Below are 6566 nucleotides of genomic sequence, written 5' to 3'. Positions count from 1 at the left end.
ATTGTTCTCATAAAACAAATTCTCCTTTAGAGATGTTGAAGCTTGAGAATTGTTGTCACATAACATATTCTCAAAAAATTCAACTTCTCTAGATTCAATCACAATATTAGACTCTAAGTCTAATAGCCTATAAACTTTGCTATTGTTGGCATAACCAACAAAAGCACACTTTATGGCTCTTGAACCTAACTTTGTTCTATTAGGTTCGTTTTTCTTGCAATATGCAAGACACCCCCACACTTTGAAGTACCCTATGTTGGGTTTTCTTCCTTTCCATAACTCATATGGAGATATCTCATTTTTCTTCATCGGTATTCGATTAAGAATGTGACAAGCGGTTAAAAGCACTTCACCCCATAAGTTGAAGTTCAACTTAGAAAACACCAACATAGAATTTATCATCTCTAGATAAGTCTTATTTTTCCTTTCGGCAACATCATTGTGTTGTGGTGTATAAGGTGAAGTGCACTCATGAATTATACCATTGTCTTCACAAAAAGTATTGAATTCATTAGAGAAGTACTCTCCTCCTCTATCACTTCTTAGCATCTTAATCCTTTTATTTAGTTGATTTTCAACTTCTAATTTATACAATTTAAAAGCATCAAAAGTTTCATCTTTATGCTTTAAAAGAAACACAGAGGTATATCTACTAAAATCATCTATAAAAGTAAGAAAATACCTTCTACCACCTCTAATTAAAACACGATTTAATTCACAAAGATCACTATGGATTAAATCTAGTAAATTAGATAATCTTTCTACACTAGGAAATGGTTTATTAATCATTTTTGCCTTAACACATGTTTCACATTTACCATAGTTTTTAATATTGCTTGCAATCATACCACATTTTACTACTCTTTTCATGGTTGAAAAACCTATATTTGATAGTCTAAGATGCCACAAAAATAAAGAATCATACTCAACAATATAGGCAGAATTAGCATGTTTATTGATAACATTGAAAGTTACATTATTGGTGCATAATGTAACCATACCCTCACAAGACTACCCTTTTCCCAAAAATACATTTGATTCGGTAAGTTTACCGGACTCAAAAACGACTTTAATGCCGGGCTTGCCAAGCAAATCACCACTTACCAAGTTTCTACTCATTTCGGGAACATAAAGTACATTACTAATGTAACTTTCTTGCCAGAGGTGAAAAAGAATTCAATGGTACCTTTGCCAAGTACCTTGAATTTGCCCTCATTTCCCATTTGAATCTCACGGTTGCCCTTTGACTCTTCAAAGGTCTTGAACAATGATTTTTCATAGGTGACATGGACGGTGGCACATGTATCATACCACCACCCTTTCACCTTGCCTTTCACCGCATTCACCTCACTAAGGGTAGCAACTATGTTTTTCTCTTGAGTTGCATTCACCTTAGGTCCTTGTTGGTCTTTTCTATGCCTACACTCTCTAGCATAGTGACCCTTTTTCCCACACACAAAGCAAGGACCTTTGTTTTTGGACCCCAAAGGTTTCTCGTTACCCTTTTTCCCTTTGTTTTTGGGATGTTTTGGTTGTGACACCGCATTTGCTTTGGAAATCTCTCCATTAGACCCCTCCACAAGTTTATCTCTACATATAGATTCCTCTTCGATTCAAATATGTTTTTGGATTTCCTCCAAAGAATAATCCTCATTTTTATGAAGGATTCTTTTCCTATAGTTCTTCCAAGTTGGTGGTAATTTAGACACTATAGCACCAACTTGAAAGGCCTCGGGAAGCTCAATCTTTAACACTTTCAATTTGTTAATAATTATTTGTAATTCATGTATTTGAGGAAGAATAGGTTTATCACCAAAAAATTTGAAATCAAAGTATTGAGATATCAAAAACTTTTTGGTACCTTCCTCTTCCGCCTTGAACTTTTTCTCAAGTGCATCCCATATCTCCTTGGCCGATTTGGTCTCAGTGTAGAGGTCATAGAGTCTATCGGAGAGGGCATTGAGGATATGACTCCTACAAAGGAGATTGTCCTCCTCCCTCTTCCTTCTTTTCTCCACCTCCTCGGGAGTGTCCTTGTCGGATGACGTTGGGAGAGGTTCTAGAGTGGATTCTAGAATGTAGGGGATTTTGAGAGTGGTCAAAAGGAATCTCACCTTGTCTTGCCACCTAGTGAAATTGGACCCATCAAACCTATCCAACCTCACTAGGTCTTGATTCATTATCTTGATGGTCTCACCTTCCATTTAAACAAACGAAGGGTTAAGCTTTTGAATTTTAGGAAAATATGTATTGCCTCAATGGAAATAGGTAAGAATATTACAACTCTAGGCAATATATTACAAATAAATATTGATTGATTAAATAAGTTTACAACTCTATAACTGAAGTGCAAATAAACAAAAAGAAGAAGAAGAATAGAATAGTGAAAAATACAACTCTAAGCAAAAGATTACAAGTAAAGGTGTTTGAAACAAAAGAAAAGATTACAACTCTAAACAAAAGTTACAAGTAAATAATACAAGAGAATAAGAAGAAAAGCAATAGAATAAAATGCAAGAACAGAAACACAAGTAAACTCTCACTTACACAACCTAAGTGGAGAGGGTTGACGATCACCAACTTGAACAAGGTTTAAAACCTTTGTCCAAAAGCTTATTTCCCCCTAACTCAAGCACTAAGGGATCTCTCTCATATTAAAGGAAATGCTTTCTGGAATTATCAAGCCTCAAGGTGTTTCTAGCCAAGTGCTCTAATGGATAGAAATGTTGTGTCTTTCAAGTGAGCTACAGGCTATTTATAGAGTTTAGGGACACCCTTTGAATTTCAAATTCCACCAACCCCCATGGTTGTTACCAATGTTTAATTGGATTAATATGGAATTAAAAATGAGATTTGGGAGTTATTTGGGTTTTTTGAGTCGTTTAACAAAGATTGAAAGAACTGAAAAATTGGTTAGATTTACACCTGTGGCCGCGGCCATTGCTCTCTGTCCCACAGGCCATGGCCACCAACATTCTGTGGCCACGGTCACTGACCAATTTCAGCACTTGAAAATGTGTTGTTTTTCCAAACGGTTCCAAACCCTCCCAAATGATTTTGTAACCCCCAAAACACATTATTGGGGTTAAAATCATATCTCTAACAACCATTTCACATATGGCTTTATGAAATTCATCTCAATATTGTGTAACAAAAAATTTACACAATAAAGGGTAATATTTGGAAGTTACAAATTTGTAACACCAAATATGTTACATATTTGGATATATCTCATATATCTAAATATTGTAACTATCTATCATATGTTACAATATGTGACACTCTTTGTCACATTTATTTAATCAATAATATTACATCATATTATAAAATAATATAACAGTTACTTCTCTGAGGTCTCGGTGGAACAAGATGTGATGCTGGTGGTGGCGCTTGCTCCACCCTTCTAGTGGCTGCGTTCTTATGAGGTCGCGCCCCTAGGCCTGCGTGGTGGAACCTGAGCGTTCCGCGGAGGCGGAGCCTGGCACTACACCAAAAACTACTTTCCACAACACATAATTATAAGTCTTTTGAAAATGTACTATAATATATACTATGTAAAAAAAGTGTTAAAGTAATAGAAATAAAACATAAAAAAAAAAAAAAAACAAGCCTACTCCCGTAACCACCATCATCTCTTTCTCCTTCTCATTCTCCTTCTCCTTCTCGTCTTTTTCTCTTCCCTTCGCCCTAGCCTCCACTCCCATAACCACCATCATCCTCAGCTCTGACCACCTAAACACCATCCTCACAACCCTTTTTCTCCGAGCCAAGCTCCAAATCTCAGGCACTCGTGAACCCAACCCCCAAACCAAGTGACCCCAGGTGTGAGCCCACCTCTGCGTGCCTTTGACCCAGTGTGACTTCGATTCGCGGGCCACCACCAGGCGCGATTCTGCACCTATTCTGCTGTAGAGCCCCGAGTGTTCACCAAGCGAGGGCCTAGATTCCACAAGCCCAGGCGCGCCTCCCCTTAATGTGAGGCCAGATGTGTCTCCAAGAAAACTCCTACATCGAGAGCTCCATCGCACCCAGAAAAAAATCAACCCTGACCCCAGCTTCGTGAGCTCCTGGTTAAGCAACACCACAACCCGAGCCCCAATGTCATTCCACCACTACCGAGCTGCTTTTTGTAGATCTTTCTGGGTAATATTTTTATGTACCTTGGATTGGTTCAGTTGTGTTAGTGAATTGTTCCTCTTGAGTTGCCATCTTTGGTTAATTCTATTATGTATTGTGAAAATATTGCTCCTGTCTTGATCTTTGAGTGTAGCATTGTGATTTTGGGGAAATTACACAGGGGTCTATTGTTGTTTGCTTTGATCTGTGAGGGTGGCATGTTGCTTTTTGGATAGTCATTTCTCTTGAACAATCGATGAAAAATATTGCTTGAGTTGAATCTGTGGCTTTGGATTATGTTCTTCAGTTGTTTTTGATGCTTAATCACTGGTCCTTTTGGATATTTAATTGTGCCTTGTTGTTATTGGGAAGCTTTGGTAGTTGATATGCACGTGGATATATTGCTAGATTGCCTTATTGCTTGATAATATTTTATTTGTGAAGTTTCATAGCCATTCTTGGCTATCATTTTACACCCTTATGGCAGCCACAAAAACAAGAGATCCAAAGCGAAAACCCACCACTCAATCAACCCCACCACCAACCAAAAAGAAAACCATAGCTAATAAATCGACCCCAAAAGCCACCAAACACTACACCATAGCCATTATGCAAGTTTGGTTTGTTTCACCACACCAAACACCACTTTTCACAACACATGGTTATAAGATTTCCATAAAGATGTGCTATTTCTCACAATATCATGAGTTAGAATGATTTATACTTTTTGTATGTGTTTTATTTTTGTATTGGGGTTTTTACTTCATTCTGGATAGCTGAAATGTATATAGGGAATTCACTTTGGATTGACGGTTGGAACATGTATTTTGCCTTTTTTTTTTTTCTTTTTCTTCTATTTTCAATGAAAGATATCACTATTTTAATCTTACAACCGCAAGTAATTTTTTTCTTAAACTATATATTGTCTCACTTTTTCAAATTATAATTTTATTATTATTTTTTTCTATTAGCCTTCAGCGTGCTGGAGAAGTATTTCCACAGAGATCTGAGAGAGCTACACCGGTCTTTACCCCTCCACAAACGCAACCATTGTCTTCATATCCATAGAATCTATGCAGTTCTAACATTCATCAAGATACAGCTGAGCCGTCTGCAGAGTCTGAGTTTCCTACCTTGAGGTGCATACATGGATCCTTGTATTGCTATATGAATTGAGGGCAACTTAATTTGCTTATTGGTATAGCACTTTACAACATCTTTTCTTATTTGTAAATCTGATTTTTTAAACATACTGCTGCTTGAAGTATATTTTAAGGAATATTTTATTCATTATTACAGTAGTTTCTCTCACTCTTTTTCTTGTTGCACTTGTTCATAGTTGTTATGAATGAATGGTTTAAAATATTTATTATACTTACAACTGCATGACAAGACACTGCAATAGTCTATTACTCTAATATTAGAAAGTAATTAGTTGGTGTAAAGTTGTTATTGCATCCTAGAATTTTAAACAACCAGATGATTTATCTTCTAATTTTTGTCCTTGTAGGGAAGGTTCTTGAGCTTTATTTTGAGATGTTGTCCATATGTATAATAACTAAAGGAAAACTGAATGTTTTGTCAATCAAGTGTTATACTTTTAAAGGGCTGATATTTGCATTAAGCTATCATCTATGTTGTACATGAATTTATTGGTTAAATAGAAATTCTTTTGTTAGCTTGTCAGAAATTCAGAATGCACGTGGCATAATGGATGTTCTTACATAAATACTTAGCGCAATTGATCCAGAGAATAAAGAGGTACTTATCTGACCAGAATTTTTTTTGTAAATTAAAACATATATTATTATTTTTGCTTTGTTAAATTGCCTTTTTAAACAGTTCTTTTTTTTCCTTTCAGAATGTTGTAGTTGTTGCCTAAAGTTATGTTTAATTTAATCTACCTAATTAAGAGAAGTGTCTGTTATAGTTATGAGTAATTTATAATTCTCTAGATTGTAATTCAATGTCGGCAATTTGTCAAACAAATTTTCGTGCAAACTGGAAATATATTTAATAATTTAATATTACTTTTTGCAATCTTTTGTTTCTTATGATTTACAGTGCCTTAGACAAGAGGTTATTGTTGATTTGGTGGAACAGTGCCGGACATAAAAGCAGAGAGTGGTACACCTTATTAACTCCACCTCGTAAGGCTTCAAACTTCTTTGCTCCATTACTCATGTATTTTAGATATTTTATAAGAGCAACAAGGGCAGATGCATCATCTAATCTTCATTACTTGCGGTTGGAAGATTAAAATAGTGATATCTTTCATTGAAAATAGAATAAAAAGAGAAAAAGGCGTCATAACATTTTGTAATATGTTTTTTTGTAACCTATTTTTTTGTTAAATTCGTATCTCTGTCCTTATTATAGGGATTGACCTAACTGAAGACATTGAGACATACAGAGTTTCTTGGATCATGGGGTGAGATGGTATTCAAAGA

General features: G+C 35.7%; 1 long non-coding RNA gene across 1 annotated transcript; it reads left to right on the top strand.

Annotated features, from left to right (window-relative positions):
- Positions 1-4878: 4878 nt before the first annotated feature.
- LOC133816722 (uncharacterized) lies at positions 4879-6230 on the top strand. Its single transcript, XR_009885435.1, has 3 exons — positions 4879-5255; positions 5796-5877; positions 6181-6230. It is a non-coding gene; the product is annotated as an uncharacterized LOC133816722 (long non-coding RNA).
- Positions 6231-6566: the final 336 nt, after the last annotated feature.

This window comes from Humulus lupulus, chromosome 2 (assembly GCF_963169125.1).
Source record: "Humulus lupulus chromosome 2, drHumLupu1.1, whole genome shotgun sequence".
NCBI lineage: Eukaryota > Viridiplantae > Streptophyta > Magnoliopsida > Rosales > Cannabaceae > Humulus > Humulus lupulus.
Note: the sequence above shows the minus strand (reverse complement) of the source record. Positions and strands in the feature narration are given on the sequence as shown.